Below are 24,032 nucleotides of genomic sequence, written 5' to 3'. Positions count from 1 at the left end.
AATTAATGCATTATTACTCAAAGTTTGAAGTGAACTTTTGACATGCAAATCTTTTTATGTTTCTTTTTTTGGCCGTTGTATTTTTTCACCAAAAAAAAGTTCAGAAAACTAATAAAAGACTAAAAAAAAAAGTTTAGAGGAGCAAACGCCCACACAGGCAGCTGCTGGTCAGTGATTGTCGGTGCTCCCTGTAGCTGCAGCAAAGAAAGCAGGTTAGATCTCCAGCCTTCTGGAAGCCGCTCCAGGAAAAGTCTGCTGCTTTTGGACGAGTTCACTTCCACATGTCCCCCACCACTGGCCGCCTGCTGTCTGTTGACTTCCCCGTCGGTGGTAACCAAACACCCAACTTAATGGGAGGAAAGTCTGTCAGCTGATGAGTCATCACGAGGCTGACAATCATTACTTTTTAATGCCTTTCTGAGTGGAACATGGTTTGAGTCGGGCCCCGGCATCTGTAAGGTGAGCTCACGGCGCTCGGAGGGAAAGTGTTTGGATGTTTTCTTGTTTGCTTGCTTTGGAGCGGCTCTCTGGCCCATCTATCATGCCGTAAGGAGAAAAAAACCCAACAGACAGATCATAATAATCACTCTTTGCCACAAACTGCTCTCCCTGGCCTTCTGTTTTTCCAAGTCTGGTTGAACACATGTTGGCTCTGCACAATATTCAACAGACATTTATAGGAAATAAATTAGGAGATGAATGCAAACCATATGGCATTCAGGGGTTTATTTGTAAAGCCTCTGCATCAAAGCTTTTTCCAGATCACACCATATTAGCTATGTTTTTCCAGTCCAGCAAAATCAGGAAGGTAACCACAGACTTCCCCTGATGGGAAACACATGAGCGGCGGTCGGTAGAGACTGGGGGAGCCTCGTGGATGAACAGGGCTTCGCTGGAGAGCATCAGTAAAAACAATCAATCCCTTTATGTCTGGATGTCATATGTCACCTGGATTGATTTCAATAGGTCAGGCAAGCAATCAAACTGCCTTACTTCTTGGAGAACCTTTTTCTGGCCCTCCTCTGAAGACTTTCACACATCTTGCCTTTGGAGGCGACATTAATGCCTGAGTGGAGTGTGTGCTTAGATGCAGACCTGGATTCAGGCCAAGAGGAAAAGACCGTACCCAGAGTAGGCGATTCCACCTTAACATCACAATAAGCCTTTCTCGCTTTTCCTTCTAAGACCTCCAAAGCGTTTTCTATGAGCCAGTTAAGTTTACGGTTTTGCTGCATTTCTGGGTGACCGCGTCCTGCCTGTGTGAGACGGGCCCTACAGCCTTGGTCTGCCGACACGCAGGGTGGTTTTCGCCTCTCTGCCGTTGATCTTGGACTTGTGGAGAGCCTGCCAGCATCAGACGTGGAGAGTCTTCACATACTCTATACCAAGAGGTTGGTTTTCTTTATCCGTTGTTTTCTTTTTCTTTAGACCGACCCACAATTTCTGCATTATGTCAGGAGCAAGCTGAAGTTGTGGTCCCCTTTTCGACAATCTACACACAATGATGGCAGCAGTGGTGCACTGCTACTTGTGCCATGTCACAGTGAAGTCGGTCTGTGTGCGGTCAGCTCTTCTCCACACTATGCACACACACACTCAGACACAATAGCTACAGTATGTGCTGTGGGTGATCAGAGTCCTGCTGTGCGCCATCAGGCAGTTTACCTCGGGACTGACAGAAAACTACTTCCAGCGAAGGAAAAAGCACAGTGTTCCTGCTGAGGGAAAATGCATCAAAGCATCTGACTTAAGGCTATAATTAACTACTGTGGTGTTTGAAATGTTAGGATTGAATTCTGTGGAAAGTCCAATAGTGTATCTATTTGTTGCTGTAATATTAGCTGCAAATGAACCTCATCTTTTTGTTACCGTGGTCCTGTGTAGCCTGATAGACTTCACTTGCAAATATTGCTGGTACTCTTTACAGTGGGACCATATGGTTATAATACGTCAGTTTAATATGTTTACAAAAAAGAAACAGCATTCTGTAACCCTCATCCTTTTTCCCTTATTGCTTTCTTTTGGGTTATGAAGCATTCCTTTGGTGAGCCGATGTGAAAGCTGCAGATAAATCTAGTCAGGCCATTCTTGAATGATGTGAGAAATTCTAAACCACTTCAAATGTTCTGTCTTTTTTCTTTAGAAGATGTGGACAAATTTTATAGGATTCCTATTAAACGATGTGTGAAAAGACTTAAAACAATCAAGCTTTTATTATAAGAGCAAAATCTCAGACAGATAAATACCGGTAAATAACAAAAATCTTTCAATCTTTATCACTTGTACCATAAATGCTCATATGATGTTTAACCATTCCTCTCTTTAGGTCTCGAGAGTCCTGGTCCACTCTGTCCTCCTCTCTCCACTCCTCCCACAGATCTTGTACTAGAGTTAGTTTTTGAAATTAAAAAAGCCAGGGAAGAAAAATCATTTTAGTTCAATTTCTGTGGATCATCTGCAGATCTAGAGCCACATGGCTTTCCAGGCATATCACAGAAGTTCTTAAAATCCATCCATCCATCCATCCATCCATCCATCCATCCATCCATCCATCCATCCATCCATCCATCCATCCATCCATCCATCCATCCATTTATTTTCTGTCACGCTTATCCCTGCTGGGGTCACAAGGGATGCTGGTGCCTATCTCCAGGTGAGAGGTGGGGTACACCCTGGACAGGTCGCCAGTCCACTGCAGAGCAACTCAGAGACGAAAACAACAAACAATCATTCATACACACAATCACACCCAAGGAGAATTTAGAGAAGTCAATTAACCTAACAGTCATGTTTTTGGTATGTGGGAGGAACCTGGAGTACTCGGAGAGAACCCATGCATGCACAGGGAGAACATGCAAACTCCATGCAGAAAGACCCTGGACACACACATTGGCATGAATAATATAAAAAAACAAATTGTGAAAAGGAGTTTGGGAAGCAGTTTAGAAAAAACTTATCTGGTCCAGAACCCTTTAGTCAGACACAACTTAAATTTAACATTCACTATTCTTCTGTAAAGGAGGATTTATTAAGCATTCTGGTTGTCTCTATGTTTGATTCTAGTTCTGGGTGTACAGAATAGAGCACACCAACAGAGTTGGTTGATGTTTTTTAAGTGTGTCTTATACCGTAACACAATAAAGTCATTTAAGGTAGTATGAAGGAATAGTATAAGGTCATGATTATAAGCAAGGTACCGTATTTTCACGACTATAAGGCGCACACACCTTTTTTTTCCCTCAAAATGTGCGGTGCGCCCTATGGTGCGGTGCGCCCTATGTGTGTTGCAACTGCGACTTTTGAGACCACCTCATTGAGGAGATGATGAAAGAGTGGCTGGGGGAGGTGAATGTAAGGAGACCAGGTGGTTTTTTTTCCACTCATCACCACACCATCGCTGTTAATCTGACTCCATGCGTGCCCATCTCACAGCTGATGTGAAAAACATGGTGAAACAAATTAATGCTGTGCTCGCTGTGAACCGGACGCAGCAGGTGCAGCAGAAGCAGCGAATTTACATGCAAAGTCAACGGTTGACGAGCGTATAGACGCAGCAAAAGGTCCCGCAGCGTGTTTTGAGCAGCAGGCGCAGCGCGTCGGCAGCGCGTCAGGAGCGCGCCGCCAACGCGCTGCTGCTGCTCGAGATGGAAAAATTTTAGTTTTGCTGCTGGAAGCGCCGCATCAACGAATCAGAGAAGCTGATCTGGGAGCTGGCTGTGAGACGACACATCGCTCTGATGACATATGATATTAAAGCAAATGAAAGGGCTGGATGGATGAGGAGATGATGAAAGCGTGGCTGAGGGAGGTGTAGGCTATGTGAGGAGACCAGGTGGTTTTTTCCACGCATCACCATCGCTTTTAATATGTGACTCCATGCATGCCCATCTCACAGCTGATGTGAAAAACATGGTGAAAAAAAATAAACGCTGTGCTCACCTTTATCCTGGGAGGTCTGACAAAGGAACTTCCACCGCTCGACATCGGTGTGAACCGGCCGTTCAAAGTAAGGCTGCGAGCGGCGTGGGAGCGATGGATGACCGACGGAGACCACAGTTTCACGATAAGTGGAAGGCAGCGCCGGGCAAATTACGCCACCGTTTGCGGATGGATTGTAGATGCTTGGACTAACGTGTCTGCTGGCTCTGTTGTTCAAGCTTTCGCAAAAGCCGGCATTATTTCTGAGGAGCCGCCCGGCACGGAAAGTGACTCTGACAGCGAAGAAGGGGAAACTGGCATGTCTGATTTAGCGCAGCTGTTTAATTCAGAAACAGAGGATGATGACTTTGATGGGTTTGATTAATACTTTGTAATAAATACTTGAATAAAGCACAAACATACTCAGTTTTGCTCCCGCTCTATTTTTCTACCTGAAAACTTAATTCAACAGCAGCCTCTGGGCCGGGTCTCCTCCGGGTTCACCTCGGCGACTGGCAGGTGTTTTTCATCTAAACAATCTAAATCTTGCAGCTATATTTGCTGTGATCAGTGGGAATAAAGTAGTTTTAATATGTTTTTAAGTGAGAAAGTCCACCTGAAAACTTAATAATTGCAGTCAGTTCATCCAGATTATCTATTTCTGTCGGAGGCGCTCAGACCCCCACATACCAGCGGTGCGCCGACAGTAGAAATCCCTTCATCAGCAGCCTCTAGGCCGGGCAGCCTCCGGGTTCGCCGCGGTGGCTGGCAGGTGTTTTTCATCTAAATAATTTAAACTGCAGGCACCAGGATACCGGTAATAAAAGCGAACATATTCCGTCGGCAGGTTTCAGGATTTTAAGTTACCGGTAATTTAGGAGTGACCACAGCGCTCTGTCATCTGCGATGTGTCTGTCTCACGGCCAGCTCCCAGGTTTGATTAATACTTTGTAATAAATACATGAATAAAGCACAGTCATACTCAGTTTTGGGCCCGCTGTATTTTTAAATACGCAGTAGAGGTATTTAAAGGGAGTAGAGGACTTGTACCTGTATATAAAAAACGCGCCCTATAGTCCGGTGCGCCTTATGTGTGTGTTAAATACAGAAATGGCACACATAACTGAGACTGCGCCTTATAGTACAGTGCGCCTTATGGTCGTGAAAATACAGTATATAAAATTTAGGTTCTTCAAATTTAGGGTTTCACAGCAGAATACACTACTGGTACAAGCAGTATTTCACAAGTATTTCTCTGTTATTAGGTTGCTGGTAATGTGCTTTTTCCTTTCTTTCCCATAAACATAGAACATTCCTTTAAAGAAAAAAATGCCTTATCTCTTCTAAACCCTTGACGTTCTTCTTTGTCCTAATACCTATTTCTGGCAAAATAATTGTGATTAATTTAACTATAAAAGAAAACAAATATTTTGTAGTAGGTAAATATGATTGCAAGTCTTACAAATTGTTTTTTGTCATATATATATATATATATATATATATATATATATATATATATATATATATATATATATATATATATATATATATATATATATATATATACATATTCACTTTTCTGACCCTCTGCCTGACCATGGATCATCTCTGGCTGGAGTTATTATCTGGGACTTCTTAACCAGTGAAAGCAACATCAGCGCTACTGTCAACTGGCTCCAACACAATTTCATGGTTCTTCCCAAACTGAGGACTAAGAAGGTTAGTGCCCATCACAGTTGTGATTGATGCCATTCGTAAAACTAACCTTTTCACCAATCTTCTGTCTCCATTTCCAGAGGTTCCTGTTCTAGTCCCTGACACAGCCTGCAGCAGTTTCGTTTCAAAAAACTGTTAAGCTTTCACACTAGTTGTCTGTGTGATGGGGTGTTGGAAGTCTGAGTCAGAGTCTCATTTGACCAATTCTTACAATTCAAATCCTGGAGTTTATCAAAATTTATATTTTTATGCTTGAGATGATATGACAGAAAACATTCTTTTTCTGTGTTATGCATCCATGCTTTGATGAGCCCATGTCTAGTCCAACACTAATGAGCGGCCATTTCCAATTAGATTTACACAGCTTATTAAAGTTTGCTGCAAAAAAGAGCATTTATTGGGGACATTCTACATATCTGTGCTCACCTTTGGTCATGAGATAGAACAAGATCCAAAATATGAGTGACTAAAATTAAGTTGACTGAGTTGCTGGAATCTCCCTTGAAATCAGGCAGTAGCCGAATCGTCCTTGGGGCCATGAAGTAGAGCTGCTGTTTCTCTGCTTTAAAGATATTCAGTGCAGCAGCTGAGGTGATACTGGCATCTTATTAGATTGTTTTGAATGTTTTGGATAATTTTACTTGGAGGCAGAGAACAGGCTACAGCTTAATGATGTGTAATGTCGCGCTAAGTAGTGACTTTATAAGAGATTTATTATATTCTATACAGTCTGTGATCTAAATCCAAAAAATGCATCCAAACAAATGGCTGTATTAGCGGTTCAAAGCTTGCCTCTCATTACTCATTGCTAAAAATCAGATTTATTTTACCTTCTGTTCTGTTAGTGTCTTCCTGCTCCACCAGCTTTTCTTGCATGAAATGATTTATAGATCTTTAAAATGTGTTTATGTTATCTTGCTCTGTGCACTAGGATATTTTACACTGTCCTTTCCACAGTGCTGGTTGTAAAGTAACCTTTAGCGCTGTAGATAATATTTAAGGGAAAATATCCCTCCACAGCAGGAAGAGTTTAATGAATCAATGCTACTTAGTCAGCCTGTTTTCCAGGTCCAGTTTATTGGGAAGCTGCACTTTAACCAAACACTGTTATTAGAGACGGCAGGGATCGGTGATCAGCTCAGTTTGAAGTGTTGGAGCTTAATGAAAACTCATTTTGCTTAACTGTTGCTTCTGCAATTCATCATACCTTTTTAGCTGTAGAACTAACCTCCTCTTCTCTTTTCTTTTTTTAACTTTTCAAAAGAAAAAATTCTCTGTTCTAGTACGGTGACATCAGTGGATACTAAAAACAAGTATACATTTATGCTATCATTTTGTCCAACTGTTATAGGCAAAACTTACAATAATAATACAATAATTTGGTCAGAAATAATCTTCTGATCATAGTAGGAGAGATCCAGATTTGTCCCACAGCTTCAGCTCCTACAGCTAGGAACCACTGATTATGGCCGAAATTTGATGGTCATGATGGACCCAGACCTGAACCTTCAGAGACACACAAAGGAAGTTACTAAGTCAGCCTTTTCTCAGTTGAAGAACATCTCCAGGCTTAAAGAGCTAATTTTCAAGCAGGATTAGAAAAACTCATTCGTACATTTATCCTTAGTACAATTGATTACTGCAACAGTCTCTTCATAGGTTTGCATAAAAAGTACATCAGACAGCTGCAGCTGCTGCCTGTGTTCTCACTAGAACTAAGAAAGTAGAGCACATCAGCCAAGTTCAGACGTACTTCCACTGGCTCCCTGTAGCTCACATAATAGACCTTAAAATCCCTCTGCTAGTCTATAAATCACTGAATGGATCAGCACCTCAATATAAACTGTTAACTGATGTATTATCAGTTAAAATCTTTGGTTGAACTATTTGATTTATTCTGCTACATACCTTTATCATGTTTTTATCTTTACTTGTTTTTAATCTGCTTTTATTTTGCTTCCATTTTGCTGTTTATTCCTGTAAATCAATTTTAATTGTCTTCGTACTGAATTGTGCTATACAACTAGCCTAACATATTAACAGAATGTTTCTTATAAGAGGCAGAATATGATCTATAAAACTAAATTCTAAAGAATGTGATGGATAAAAACTCAACATTGAAAAGAAAAGCTGGAAAAATAAAATATGAGCATGTAAAATCTGTCAAATATATTTTTAAAAAGCATTAAAAAAAACTTAAGTATGAAGAAAATGAAAAAAATGTAACAAAAAATGCATAAATTACCAAATTGTTTTTGAAGAAGCTTTTCAAATTTTCATTTACCCAACTCTTTTTTTTTCTTTCAAATTTTCCTTTATCAGTGTACTTTTCTTGCAATTATAACAAGACAAAATTCACTCTAGATGCAGCAAATCTGAAAGTGAGATCTGATCAAACCAAAGTACAGGTCCTTCTCAAAATATTAGCATATTGTGATAAAGTTAATTATTTTTCGTAATGTAATGATAAAAGTTGTTCATATATTTCAGATTCATTGCACACTAACTGAAATATTTCAGGTCTTTTATTGTCATAATACAGATGAAAACCCCAAATTCCTATCTCACCAAATTAGCATATTTCATCCGACCAATAAAATAAAAGTGCTCTTAATAAAAATAAAATCAACCTTCAAATAATTATGTACAGCTATGCACTCAATACTTGGTCGGGAATCTTTTTGCAGAAATGACTGCTTCAATGCGGCATGGCATGGAGGCAATCAGCCTGTGGCACTGCTGAGGTGTTATGGAGGCCCAGGATGCTTCGATAGCAGCCTTTAGCTCATTTACAGTGTTGGGTCTTGCGTCTCTCAACTTTCTCTTCCAATATCCCACAGATTCTCTATGGAGTTCAGGTCAGGAGAGTTGGCAGGCCAATTGAGCACAGTGATACCATAGTCAGTAAACCAGTGGTTTTGGCACTGTGAGCAGGTGCCAGGTCGTGCTGAAAGATGAAATCTTCATCTCCATAAAGCTTTTCAGCAGATGCTCCAAAATCTACGGTGGCTGAGAAGTGCAAAACAATTTACAATTCAAAAACACATTAACAAATCAAAAACAAAATAACATTTGAAGAAACAAAATTATATTTTATGAAACAAATGTATTTTTGAAAAAAAAAGTAAAAAATTTTAAAAACAAATTTACATTCTAGCAAACAAATTTACATTTTAGGAAACAAATTCACACTTTAAATAAGTTAGATTTTAGGTGAGAGAAAGTTTCATTTTAGAGAAAAAAAAATACATTATAGGGAAACAAATTTACATCTAAAAAAAAATTGACCGTTCGAAAACACTTGTACAAGTGCAAAGACAAAACTGCAAGCGGCAAAACACAGTTAAATAGCCAAAAACAAATTAACAAAAGACGGCTACACGGAAAGGGAATGTCCCAGTGGCCGGATGTGACGTCACGATTACCCTGACTTGTAGTACAAACAGCTCAATCTGTAGTCCTCCGGCTTTACGTGAAAAGACAGCGGCGATATTAGTGTGCAATGAATCTAAAATATAGGAATCTTCAAGTTTTATCATTACATTGTGGAAAATAATTAACTTTATCACAATATGCTAATATTTTGAGAAGGACCTGTATATCCACGGGGTTCAACCAAAGGTTTACCAACCACTGGAAACACATTAATGGTTAAGAACCTATAATAGCCTTTTAGAGAGCATCAATATTCTAAAATGTTTTAAAAAAAATTTTCATATACATTACATACATTTATCTCCCCAAATCCCTGAAAACCACTGATCACAAGAGATATTGAGAGCAATCAAGCTTTTAACACTAGTTGTATAAACCATATAATTTAAATTCATACAAAATCTTAAGGGCCTGTAGAAAGCTAATTTTATCAAGAGGTGTGATCAACTAGCAGCCATTTCTGAAGCATTTCTTGCACCTAAACAATAGCTTCACGTCAGCTACATGACAAATTCATGAATACTGATTCAGTCTTCATGTCAGCTTTCATTAGGTGTTCAAGTGAGCATGTTGTAACTCCTGGTAAAGCAGTGACACTTAATATCTACTCGTTAAATCAAATTTAAAAGAAGCAGAAGTGTCGCATCAAATCGCCACATCTAGGTGGAACGACCCTGCTGATCCCTTAAAATGATCTCTTGAGAACGAGCTGACTTAGAATGAAGTGGCTTCCCAGAATACTTTGCGAACTCATTCAGCGAAAGCAGAAATAAAATCCCGCTGTGGAAAAGAATTGCACAAATGTAGGTATTTTTTACAAGTAACCATGCATAAAAAACAAAACAAAAACAAAAACATGCCGGAATATCTTAGTTAGATGTAAATACAGCTGAATTCCATACTGGTGTTTTCAAACATGAATATTGCAAAATCGCTATTTTTGGAAATACACAAACAGTGTTGTTTTGGACAGCCATGTTGTCCAATGTCTTCTCTGTTAGCACAATCATTTATCACTGTCAAATAACCAAGAACAACATTTGTGAATTTGTTTTTTTGAAATTTCCTTCAAAATGTTAGTCTCCAATAGTATTTTGGTCCCTGCCCTCCACCTGAAAATTAATTGTAGAATGTGAACACAACGTGTTGTCTTGTGTCTAATCTGGTTATGTGCCCTAATAAAGTTTAGGGCAGAAAATGAGGACCAGTTCAGCAAGAAGAAGTACACCACAAAGCAACTCTAGGAGTGAGTAGCCTTACCTGCTGTTTTAACAATCATATTTTGAGCATGCATTTACCCATTCTAATGTTAAACACTGCTGGACAGCAGTCAAAGTGTTCAGCCTTAAGGGGAAAATCACTGGCCAACAGGCAGCAAAAAAGCTGAGAGCTGGGTCCATCTTCCACCTCTGCGCCACGACCAACACCGATGCCATCCACAGCAGCAGGCCGAGAAAGAGGACATGAAGAAACAATAAAGCACTAATGATTTCTTTAAACAAGAGTAGGACAAGGAGCAAAAAAGGTATGAGGAAACTGAAGCCAAAACTGAGAGGTTTCTTGACCTGTTTAAAAAGGTTGTGGACAAAATGCAGTTAGAGAAGTGGTGTGTTTACCTTCTAGTGTGTCAGTTTAAGCTTGTTTGAATGGATATTTGTTATATAGTTATATAATTTATACTTTTGTAAAATGTGAGTTCAGCTTCCTGAATACAAATATTTTTATTAATCAAATTGCTTGGTTGTTGTTTTTTGACTAAGCATCACCAATTCATATAACATGTCATATCATTATAAAACAAACAATAAAGTTATTGTACATAATATAGAACTTTAATCAAATGTATTAAAAATATGACACAGAGCAACAATATACACCATTAACAGTAATTAAATAAAATTTCCCATAACACATATGTGCCTGAACTTAATTATTTACAGGTTTTGCCTGCATGGTTATTGAGTATTTACCTTTATAATTTAAACAGTCCAATCTATGGAGTGATGGGGGCTTAATCTTAATGTGGCAATCATCAATTGCACCAGCAGCTTTACTGAAGATGGATTTCCCAGAAAGCTGACCAAATCCATGACCCACAGTGTCTAGATTTGCTGGGCTTCGAAAGGATATTGCTCTGCTCAAATTGTCCCAAATAAACTGTGCTACCTTGTGGACAATTCTAAGGGTGGTGTGCCCAGAACTTCCAGCTGATGGTTCCAGTCATGGTACAATTCTCTCCTCAGCAGGGACTGCAGGGCATGCATGGCCTTCCTACTCAGTCTGAAGTCCTGGATGAGTTCCAACTCCCCATCAAACCAAAAGCTCAGAGTGGGTACATTCCTAGCCAACCTACAGTAGGTTAGTGTACGGTCACTCTGGAACAGAATAGGCAACAACAACAAGCTTTAAGACATTTTCATAAGCATAGGAAACGGAAAAAAAAGCTTTTGCTTTTGTTTTCTATGTATGCATAATACATAATTTTTCTTTTAAATGTAGTCATAACTCATAATAATTTCGTTTAAAGATAACAGCCTGATCCTAAACATGGAGAAGACGAAGGAGATCATTGTGGACTTCAGGAAGAACTGGCCTAACCACCCTCCACTGGTCATCACCAGCTCAGCTGTAGAGTTGGTCAACTGCACCAAATTCCTGGGGGTGCACGTCACAGACACCCTCACCTGGAATGTAAACACCACCTCACTGGTCAAAAGAGCACAAAAGCGCTCTTTTGACCATGTACTTCTTGCAGAGGATGAGGAGAGCCCACCTGCCCCCACCCATCCTCACCACCTTCTACAGAAGCACCATAGAGAGCGTTCTGACCAGCTGTCTCACTGTGTGGCATGGAGGCTGCAGCGCCTCAGACTGGAAATAGGTGAGAAGAGTGGTGAGAACAGCAGAAAGGATCGTCGGGGCTCCTCTTCCCTCCATTAAAGACATTTCATCCAAGTGCTGTGTGTCCTGAGCCCGTAACTTTATAAAAGACCCCTCACACCCCCACCATGGACTGTTCTCCCTGCTGCCCTCTGGGAAGATACTTCGAAGCATCCGATGCAGGTCCAGCAGATTCCATAACAGATTCTTCACCACTGCCATTAGACTGATGAATTTTTTGTAAAATGGGTTATTGTACTGTATTTTATTATATATTATATTATATAAAAATAAATATACAGTCATATGTTTATATTACTTTTTTATGATTTTTTTTTACTGTTTTCAAGGCTTTACTTAAAAAAAAATTTGTCTGGAGAGCTGTTCTTAACGAAATTTATTTTTGTTTACATTCGTGTATACAAAATGACAAAATATATCTAAGTCTAAGTCATTAGATGCCAGTGGAGTAAAAATTCTAGAAAGGATTTAAGACTCTAAGGGGAAGTCTTTTCAACAAGTCTGCCAGAAATGAATATTTATCACACCACATTCTTGATGTCAGACAGCAAACTTCTTATGGAAAAATTGTATTCAGTGGAAAAAACACAGTTTTATATGTTAAACCAATCAACACAAAAGTAGTCAATATGTTCCCTTGAAACACTTGTTTAGGAAATCTCTAACATACATGGATAGTGCTACAGAGTTTGCAATGCTCACGGTATAAACACAGTATGGCTAACTCTGTAGGACCCTTAAGAGTTTAGTGTTTGAGAAAAATCTACTCCTCTCTCTGCTCCTTTTCATTGAAGATGCTTTGACGTGGTATTTTTTGAATGTCCTCTGAGTTTGATTCAATGTTGCTCTGGTTATTTGTTCTTTCATCTGACTCCACTTGAGCATCATTTAAGAAAGCAAGCACATACACAGTTGATGCTCAGCCTTACTTAAAACCCTCTCGCATTAATCATGAGTTCATAAGATCACTTGTCTTTGTGTTTGCCTTTTTCAGTATCTCTTAACCACAGATGAGTCGCCTCCAACATAACATCTTCATCATCAGTGTCGAGCACAGAAATTCTGCTCATTTCTTTATTCAATGTCAACAGCTGGCAGTTTCTTCAAGTGAGATGAAGTGTCACTTTCAATAATTAAAGCTGTTTGTATTTCAAATAGAATATTACATTTACCAAAAAACAGCTTTACGTCAATGATGGAAAAGAATAACTGCAGCAGCCCTCCATCCCTCACCTCTGAAACGGATTACCTTTTATGATTAAAAGAAAATAATAAGTGAATACCCCTGAATAGCCTCAGTTTATATTGACATTTCTCACCACCAAGGATTTTAGCTGCAAACAACACAGACGCTGTTATTGTTGCGTTCTTCAGATCAAAGGAGGCTTTAATAAGGCCATTATAAATACATCTGAAAATTCACTCTGATATTCAGCAAACAAATCAATACAGGATGTGCACCGTTCACTGGTCTTTTATGGTGGGCACTATAGGCCGTCGCTGAGGTACCACGGCATAATGAACAAAAACTGTGCAGGGTTTCTGCACCCCCACTGTGTTCAAAGTCAGTCATATCCATATTTGAAAACTAAAATAAAGGTAATTTCGCTTTCTATTTGTGCTGCAGCTTATAATCATCTGCTGTGTTCAAGCCACAAGCCATAATTAGGTTAGTTGGTATAAACAGCGCATATGGTCATCTCTCCAGACAGGCAAGAGGCTACAATAGTTTTTGGCTTGAAGAGTCACTAAGAGACTTTCGCACTGACTGACAGATATCATCAAACCTGAAGACCACTTCACAATGAATTGTCCATCGATGTTCCAAATTCTTATTATTTATTGAACATTGGTATAGTCTAACCCTGTGGTGACCTTGTTGGCAGCATGGTTGAGCCTCGGCACATCCCAGTACATCACTCTACTTTATTTTTTTTTGAAATATTGATGAGATAGAGGGCCCCTTGGTAAAGAACAGGAATCGGCAGCCTCCAATCCAAGAGCTTCTAGTGGCTCATTGGACCTTCCTAAGTGGCTTTTAATAACTTTTGCAAAAAAAAAAGAAGCCACAAAAAACAGCATGTCAGTTTAACATAACTGCAGGTTTTACCTTTTCTGAAATTGAATGATTAAACCAATAACCAATTTTAAGATCTAGTTTTTTGTCATGAGGTTGTTATGAGTTTTTGTTTTTCAGAATTTCCAACCAAAATCCCACTAAGAAAAAACTTCTTATTGTGACATTTATTTATATTTTTTTTTTTGTGTGTAAAATTTATTTTTTGCTGGACTAAGGATAAAAATGTATTGTTGGACTGAGGAGTTTGCAGTCCTGGTAAAGTTAAATGCTCTTGTTGATCCAAGGCCAGAGTAAGATGTCTCAGGAACGACCATAGATGGGGGCAGAAAATTAACTAAGCAAGGTTAGAAGAAAAGGACAGAAAAGGATTTAATGTAATAAAGGATTTAACAGCAATGAAGAATACTAAAACACATGCTCCGTGCCATGTCTATTAATTATACACAATTTTTTAAAATAATTCAGGGTTCTAAAAAAAAATAAATAAAAAAATACCTTTTACCTTTTCCCAGTGGGTAATATTTACCATGATCCAAGGCTTCTGCTTTCTGCTTAAAACGATTGTTATGTCATGATAAATTTATAGCAACAGGCAGCTGTGTATGAAAAAATATTAATTTGATCATGTCTTGAAAAACATAAAAAAGTTAATTATTTCATGAACCTAAAAGCTGAGTTTTGGCTGTTGAGACAGAAGTTGGTTGTTAGGTTTATTCAATGATGATTATAAAATAAATGTGTGCTTATAAAACATTTTTGCAAGGGGATGCTCCACTCCTGTCTCATGATTCAGACAGGAGACCATCCTGCCTTGTCATTCTGATGGAACATTCTGTCTTCATGAACTGATCAATTGTTCTGTCAGAACAATACTCTGTTTGTAACCATGTGTCATGTTCTGTTAATAAAATGCTCTGTGGAGGAGGTCCAGTGGGAGACAGTGTGTTTGAGTCTGGGGTTCAACTGTCTCTCCTTTCTGCTGAAATTGTATCCATAATTGTATATTTCAGTTCTTCTTTTGCAAAAACCTACATTTTATGAACCCGACATTGGTATTAGGCTACATTACAATATTTTGAAGGTTATAAAGAAATCATCTATTAGCAATCAGTCAGTCTCAAAAATGTGAAATAAGTTTGAAGATCTGAGCAATGAGCAATCTGTACCACAAGAAAAACAACAGAGGTTTATGTAATCCTTATGGATTATTTAAAATATCTCAAATATTCAGATTTTAAATTATAAGATTAAATGAACAATAACAACATTCATCATTCAAACTAAGCTGATAATAGTTAAAAGAGATTCGTATAAAATCCTATGCTAATTCTTTTCTGCTTCAATAGGTTAAACCTTATGGAGTCTGACCTTCAGCGATGATAGAATATGGGAGAAGACTAAGATTCTTCCACTGCAGAACCAAAGATAACTGAAAAACCTGCGTCACATTGTCTAAAATCTTGGTGGTGTTTCCCTCACAAAACCAACATGTATCAATACTCCTGTAGTTCCTTTGTCGTGTTTTCTATTTTAAAAGTTAGGAGACAAACTTGTTGTTGATATATGAAAAAACAATAATACCAATATATATACATTTGGGCCAATACCAATAGCTCTTATAGCAGATAACTAATGCTAACTGGTATTACAAACATTCTCCTACCTGTCCTGGCAGCTTCTCTGCTACAGTAAAACCCCCAATAAGGATGTCCATCATAACTATCACTGTCACAAACAAACACTACATGGCCAATCCCCTCCCCTCCCCTGCAGAAACGCAAACAACAAGATGGATAAAAACATTGGTTGTTAATATCGGCCCATCTCATAATGCCAACTCTGTGTCATATTAACACTAATACTGACATCAAATGATACAGCTGTTATTGCAGATATATTGTTCATATTTAGAAATATTTATATAAAAGTCAAATATTAACAACAGAAATCAACTTGAGTGTTTGGCTGAGAAACACAAACAGCATCCTAACATGTTGAGAAGAGATGTTGGAAGAACTGATGCAGGTTTGAGTTTTATTCCACAGAGTAAATTTAACTGGATACAATGTTAATCATTTTAAATATTTAACAGTGCTGGAAACCACACTCACTTCACTACACAACTACAAACAACACTGAAGGAAGCAATCTGCTTCACCCTCACCTACAGTGCATGACTACACTCCTCACTTCACTGCGAGGGCACGTCAGTGTATAATAAACCTTGTTTGAAGTACATTAACCTGGCGCACAACAATGGTAATGTGCACCCTGAGGGGGATAGAGGTGTTATTGACTTCCTGGTCCTGGAATGTATTTTTTTTCTCTTCTCTGTTAACTGAATTTGTTTTAAGTTTACAGGGATGAGCATTAAGTGGGTTTATAAAGACGTATCATCTTCTTTTAATGTGTGAGACACTGCAATTGCAATTAGAGGTAGACTGAAATCCTATAATGACCATTTTCTCTTTCCATCAAGACAAACGAGGAAGGGCAAAGTATGTGTTATGTTATTTCAGGAAAAATGATCAGGAGTGATGGGAGTGATGGGAGTGTTGGGCTGGGTTTGGAACATTAGATCATTGAAAAGTAAGTTAAAGTTAATCATTAGACAGAGTCATCGTTGGTCGGAGTAATGTGCTGCATTCTAAGAACTTAGGCTGTATTCTCACAGTATGTCTGAATGCTTAATTCCATTTTTTTTCTTCTACTAATTTAGTACGACCACTATAAGAATTAAGCCTGAAATGTTTAGGACGTCACAGTGACATTCAGGTGCAGTAGAACGTAGACATCACACAGCAGCTCACATTGTTCAGAAGTAAAGATAATTGTAAACCCAACAACCAGTGGGCTGGTCTATATGTACATTTCGGGGCGTGACAAAAGTACAGGCCAGAACGAAATATGGCAACATCACTGAATGGACCTCAATTTGGGGCTTCGTTTGGATTCGCCCGTTTTATAGTGGAAGTTTAGAATTGAGAGATTTACAGAGAAAGGAGGAGTTAATGGGGTTTGAACTTCTCTGTACGTCCATTTCACCCACTGAACTATCGTTATTCATCTATGACAATGTAAACTTGGTTTAGCATTCTATGACCCCTTTAAGCCAAAGTTAACATAATTCAAAACTTGGGTGATGATTAGCTGGGAAAAGATCTTTAAAATACCATAACGCTAATACAGCATTACATGCCATAAAAAAAATATGAGCAGGAAAGGGAAATAACACAGAACTGCCCCTTTAGCATTTTTTGTGAGTGTCTTTACCAATCCATGTGAATACTTTTACCACAAATGTCTCCCACACTGAGGTAAAAAAATAAATCCCCTACATCACTGACAATATAAGTAAAAGGCACTGGTTCCATATAATGAAAGAAATTCTACTAAATCATTGTGGTTTGGATGAGCAGAAAGTGTTTCTATTAGCGCTCATATGAGCAGAAAGGTTTCTATTAGTTCTCATATGGAAGCAGTTTCAACTGCTCAGAGACCAAAATTGTCACTTTCTATTTAGCTTTCTATTTTGACATGTACACCTACAGTAATTTACAAAAACAGAGTTAATTTATGTTCATGTTTCTTTGTTAAAACAAAAATGAGAGAAAATTAAATAAAGACCATCCAGAAAGATTAAACAGTTCCTTGGAAATTATTTCAAATTAAATAAAAATGGTTTATTTAAAGGCCTCAAAAACTAAGATTACCTTCTTTTCTACCTTCTTTCTACCTAGCTTTTAATGTTCTTAGAAACAGGCTGCAGAGAAACCAAAATGTGACTTAAAACTATATTTTGAACTATATTTTAATCCCTCTAACTACACTTAATTGTATAAAGAGCAAGGAGTGTAATCAACAGCATAGTCAATCTTTCCAAATGAAAAATTATACAGCTAAATTTTCCAAAAATTGAAAATCATTAACATAGTGTTTTTCATGAATCATATTATTTCTTCTCCAGAAATTTCCATAAAGTGACTTTTCCAAACCCAGGTTGCACTGGAAGCAATTTTTCTCTTTTGACAAGTTCTCCTTCAGGAAATTCTGAAAGGCATTCATTTCTGCGTTTCATGTTGACAAACTATGCTGAAAATCAAATGTTATTTAAATGAAAAAACAATGAGATTAGAGAGTATGGGTGTAAAACTTTGAAGCTGAACCCAGCTGTGCTCCTCTAGAACTGAACTTCCATTCATTATTTCAGAGCAAACACATGGCCGACCGGCTTCTGTGCAGGTTACATCCACAGACCTGTTTATCAAAATAAGCATCCAGTCGGTGTATTGATTTTCCTGCCAAATATAATCTGTTTCACCATCATAAATCTGCGTCTGACATCTGAACAAAGCCTTGTTTTAGCCAAACACGGCCAAGTAGGGCTGTTTCTGCATCAATGGCTCGATAGTCTCCATGACGACGCTTGCTACAATTAGACAATCGTAATCCAAACAGGCAGAGTTAATTATTTGAGCATAAAAAGCAGAGCGGGGAGACAGAGAGGTAACTGTGGAGTCCGCGGTGGTGAGTGTGGGTGTGGACCGCCACACTTTAATAAGCCGTCAATCCAAACTTAAAGAAAATAAAAGTGAAAAACCTTTGCTTTGATTATGTCTTTAAAAACCCAATTACCAAATAAAATGTGAGCTCATATAAATCACCAAAACACACACTCCTGCCAGTCAGATAAATGTGTACACAATACTTTGGTGTTTTATAGTAAAGATAAAAATGGAAAACGCTGTTACAGAACCTGTTGGTCCTGCATGGAATGCTGCCATATAGGGCAAAGAATAGGCCAAGAAACAGAAATATATATACGTAATTTCATCATCTCCTAAAAATTAGGGAGGATCTGCTTTGCTTGATGTTTGTATACAAAGTGAAAATAAGTTTTATTTTCAAACGAAGGGAGGATCATGGATATATGTTGCTCTAGAGGGATTATATTTTCTGTTGTGCTAGAGTCTACCTCAACAGTCTAGCTGCTAGACATTTCAGACCTTTCAGGAAAGTAAGGTACCTCTTCTATTTAATAGTCACTTTTAGTTAGTCTTTCATGCTATGGTTCATTCAACCATACAGACCTAGATTACTGTATTTTCCACACTATAATGTGCATTTAAAAGTCTTTAACTTTTCTCAAAAAAAAAACAAAAACAACTGTGTGCCTTATAATCTGTTGTGCTTCCTGACCTCGAAGGGATTTTGAGTGCAATACGGCACTCTGTCAAAATGTTTTAATCCGACTTTCGTAAACTACAGCACCTGCAACATTTGGAGGGAGTGTTGGCCTAGTGGTTAGAGCAGTGCGCTTGTGCTCTGAGAAGGTTGCAAGTACCCGGTTTGATCCCCACAGCCTGCAGTCTGGGTTCCTGAGCAAAACCCTTAACCTCACACAATGGAACCCCACTGCTCCCCAAGGGGATGGGAGAGGGCAGAGAGTGAGTTTCCCATTGTGGGGCAATAAGGGATTTACATTATGGCTACTGTAGTCAGTAGCGTGACAGAGTAATACATGCTGTGCTATACCATAATATTACAGTGTGTATAACGAGCCCAAAATGGCAGCTGTGAAGAGACATGCTTATGATGCGGACTTCAAACTCAAGGCTATCAATCACACAGTATAACATTGGAATAGAGGAGCTGTGATGAAATTCAACATTAATGAATCAATGGTATGGAAATGGAGGAAGCAACGAGATAACCTGCACCTTATAGTCCTGTGCGCCTTAAACACTTTGAAAACAGGCCATTCATTGACAGTGCACCTTATAATCCAGTGTGCCAACCTATATAGAAATTATGGTAAGTCTTTGGTAATTAGGGTAAGACAATGCATTTGACTTTCTATCAACAGCCAAACTCCTCACTGAGTTTATTGTACCAAAACGAGGATCCATGTCTGATGTTTGAGAGGAACCCAGGGCTGGGTCTGTGCTCATATAACCCTGTTTTTTGTTCAGGCTTTAAACCTTGGTTTGAATGGCGACAAAGCCATTCTCAAGCACATATCAAGGTATCATTTGTGAGCCTGAATGAAATTAATTTCTGATTATGTTCATTGTGGAGAAACCTGCTCCACAGCAGTAGGTTGAGCCAAACATACTTAAAATGTGCAGGGTCATCTTTGGGCATGCCATTTCACTTTTCTGTCACCAGTTCACCACAGTTCTTCCAGCAGTCCACGCTTTCTTTCACGTTTTCTCATCATCGTTGCCCATCGCCGGGCTTGCCACTGGTTTAGACACTGCTGTCGGACAACATGAGGTAATTTATAAATGTTTTAAATCAGGCTGGGTCCGTATTAGCCAGCAGATGGGTCCGGGTCTGGACTACAGTCCGCTAATCCATGACCTTTTCTTTAAGGCAACAGAGCTAAAAGCTGCTCCAAATAAGACATTACAAAAAATTATTAAAATATATGTATCTTATTCTGAAATATAATCTTAAATGTTAGCACATCTGGAGAAGCTTGTTTAAGGGGTTTGTTTTCTTTTTTTAATGCAGGATTTTTAATAGTAAAGCATATTGTCATTACTGTTTGACTTTTAGGTGTGCTGACTCTGTGTGTTAACTGTACAAAAGCTCCTGTTGTTCCACAGGACACAGCGCCACATGCTGCGTTTCCTCCCCAACTTACTTGAAATGTTGACTCAGACAGCCGCCCGTATTCCCTGGAAGCCCCAAGCTGCCAGCATTTGCTCCTGCTCATAGCCATGTTAACAGTAAAAACTAATATGCCATGTATTGTTAAAATTTTTATTAATAACAGTTTATGTCACTTAGACTGGCCCTCTGTTGAAAACGAAAACATTTGGGCCTTGTATGAATCTATCACTCAAGTTGTCAAAAAAATTTGTTCTCATGCAATATAAATTAGGCCTGGAGTCCTCAGGCAGCGGAGTGGGATCATTTTCTGTAAGGGCGACGAAGCTGGCTGTTTAGAGACTCCCAGTAAAACAGGTCATGCTGTTCACATCAAGAAGCCTCAATCACAAACAAATGTTTTATTTAAGGAGCCAAAGCGTTGTTTACTTCACTCTGCTTAGTCTTGTTCCCATCTCTTCCTCTCCCGCCCCAATGCACTCTGTGTGTTCAGCACATTTGAATGCTGGAAGCACACTGAGAGGAAATAAAACCACTCCTGACAGGAAGCTCTAGCCTGTCATGTAAAGGAACAAATAGGTAGGCATGTAGCTAAGTGAACAAATTGCACTGGCACAGTTTAATAAATGAAGTATTCAGGGAGTACAAATGTGTTAACTGTGGCAGAACTTGCAGCTGGTGTAAACAACCTCAGCCCATGTTTGCTGTTTGAACGAGGAGAGCACCATTGGTTTTTACTGCTTTTTCTTTAACAGAAGGACCCTATTTCCTGCTTAATGTCAGCTATATTTTTAGAAATTATATTGGTTCATGTCTGGTAAAGAATCTGGAATGCCTCAGTCCAGCTCATCTCCTATTAATTTGAGAACAAAGGTCAGTTCTATTGACAAATTTTCTTAGGAATTGGAGAATATCAACATTAATCTAACTTAAGGTCCTGTACTTCATCAGGAAAAATATCTTCTACCATTGCTTCATTTAGTTGCTGTGAGTTGCTCCTCACATACCTACTTGCACGCTGGTTTTTATTGTGGAGTCCATATTTTGAAGTTTGTGAAACTGCGCAGATACACCACAGATAATCAGTCCTGTTTATTAACTGATGCTCTTGATTCATTTACACCAGGCATGTCCAAAGTTGGGCCTCAATGGCCACAGTCCTACAGGTTTTTCTGCTGCAGTACAGCTGATTTCCACTGGTAGCTGATTAACAGGTTTTTGTTAAACTGCAGCAATCAGAATCAGCTGTGCTGTGGCCAAGAAACATTGAAAACCTGTAAGACACCGACCCTCGAGGACTGGACATAACTGGTTTACACGGACCAAACACTGGGGCTGCTGGTTGTAATACTCATCCATATCCCTATCTGTTTCTGCTTCGTGTGTAATAGACTATAGTGGTTAGAAACAATGTTTTTTAATTATTTTATCCATCAAGGTGTAATGAACTTTAGTAGCAGCTGTGATGCTCGAAAGGGAACAGATCCTGCAAAGTATTGCAAGCTGCAGTCAGCATTACACCACTTGTAACAGCTTTTGTTTACATTACTGATTTGAATGCTGTGCTATGAGAGACAGAAAAGCAAAGTGCTTGAAAAATGGACCATATACCAGAGAAAGGTGGACATACCGAGCCAAGCTAGGCCTTGTTCTGAAGGTTCATAATCTCAAAAAAAAAAAAATAAATAAATAAATAATAATAATTCAGTAGGGCTGGATGATTAATCAGTTTTATTAATTAATAGCTTTTTTTTATATATATATATTTTATATATATATTTTATATATATATATTTTTTTTTATATTTTCAGATAAGACATCGCACACCATCTCTCTGTCATGATCTGTGGTCTCTTCTTTACATAGTATACAAACATGTTTGCATACACGTAGACTTGTGTTGCTATGCTGATTCGATTTGGTGTAATTGTGGTGTTGATCCATTACGTGGCTCTCTGTCAGTTCAGATATCCGAGTTCCTATGCTTAGCTTCACATTTTTTTTAACTAAAGCAACTTTCCAGTGAGAAAGAAACTCAAACGAGCAGTAAGGGAAAGCAAAGATACAATTTTTAACTCAGATTTAAAAGCAAAGCAAAGTCACCACTGTCTACATGTGCCTGAGAATCCCCTGCTCCATCTCAATTCATCAAACTGGAGCCCCTAGTTCCTTTTATTCACCTTCGTGGGGTAAATGTAAAAACACTATCACTGGTAAGAAAGGAAAAAAGGCCGATCAGTCTTATGGATGTCAATACACGATAAAACAGGCGTGGATGATGCTTTACAAACTTTGACCACAGCCTTTTGGAAAATAACTACAAAAGTCACACAAATGTGCTGAATGGCTGAAACTCTCCATTATAAACCCAAAACGTATGAAGTTGCATGAGTCACAGAATTCCTTTTGTCTATATGTCCTGTGGCACAAAGGATGGTGGGATCAGAACGTCCAGTGATCCCAATGTGAACCACTAATAGTAAGCATGGTGCTTCCTTTTCCTACCTGTTTACCTAGACAATCAACAGAGACATATATGTTGATGCCTACTATAACTATAACATCAAAAACACAATTCACTCCAAGATAAATCCTGTTTGCACTTTCCTAATTTAGAGTGCATTCTCCCTGTCCTGTAATGGTCCTCATTACAGTATTACCACATCTGACTAATGACTAATAAATAAAACCTTTAACTACAGACAACTCACTTATGGGCTTAAATGGGACTCTGCATACCATAAAAAAATGTGCTATAAGGGGATAATATTGATAAACATTGTCACATTTATCACAACATACTTATACTTAATAAAGTAAAACTTCTTCATATGCACCTGGAATGTTAGTTTTCGTAATTGGAATGCCAAATTGACCTGGCACAAAGACTTAATGGCATAATCAGTGATGCTGTATCTTGGCTACTTTAAAATATGTAAGGTATGGCAAAGAGTTTTTAAACAATATTTGTTAAAAATAAGTTTAAAATGTTTTATATTTTAAGTAAATACTGTTGTATGAGCAAATGAACTTATTGTTTACAAGGAAGGCTCTAGATGGTCTTGGTCTTTATCAGCTCCTACCCATCAAACCACTTCATATAAATCAAAAGTTGTGTTCACCTTAAAGCACAAAGCTGATAAAACTCTGACATTTAGTGTAAAAATTACAAATGTTGAGAAGACAGTTTACTTTTAAATACATTTATCTGTAATCTCTACATAATATGCTCCTTGATATTCCTTTGTCACGTACCACATCTTCCATCTCCACCAAATGGTACTCTCCTCAGAATCACATTAAAAGCGAGGGTTTCATTAGTGTGGATGTTTTTGTTTTTCCCCCCTGGAAGGTTGCTGTTTTGCA

General features: G+C 38.4%; 1 long non-coding RNA gene across 1 annotated transcript in view; it reads left to right on the top strand.

Annotated features, from left to right (window-relative positions):
- Positions 1-1,233: 1,233 nt before the first annotated feature.
- Positions 1,234-24,032, top strand: part of LOC119783614 — a 30,872-nt gene continuing 8,073 nt past the window's right edge. Inside the window, exon 1 of the long non-coding RNA XR_005280826.1 lies at positions 1,234-1,391. This is a non-coding gene — a long non-coding RNA (uncharacterized LOC119783614). The remainder of the gene's footprint in view (positions 1,392-24,032) is intronic.

Source organism: Cyprinodon tularosa, unplaced genomic scaffold, assembly GCF_016077235.1.
Source record: "Cyprinodon tularosa strain WSP-4 unplaced genomic scaffold, ASM1607723v1 ctg209, whole genome shotgun sequence".
Taxonomy (NCBI): Eukaryota; Metazoa; Chordata; class Actinopteri; order Cyprinodontiformes; family Cyprinodontidae; genus Cyprinodon; species Cyprinodon tularosa.
This window is presented reverse-complemented; position numbering and strand designations above follow the sequence as displayed.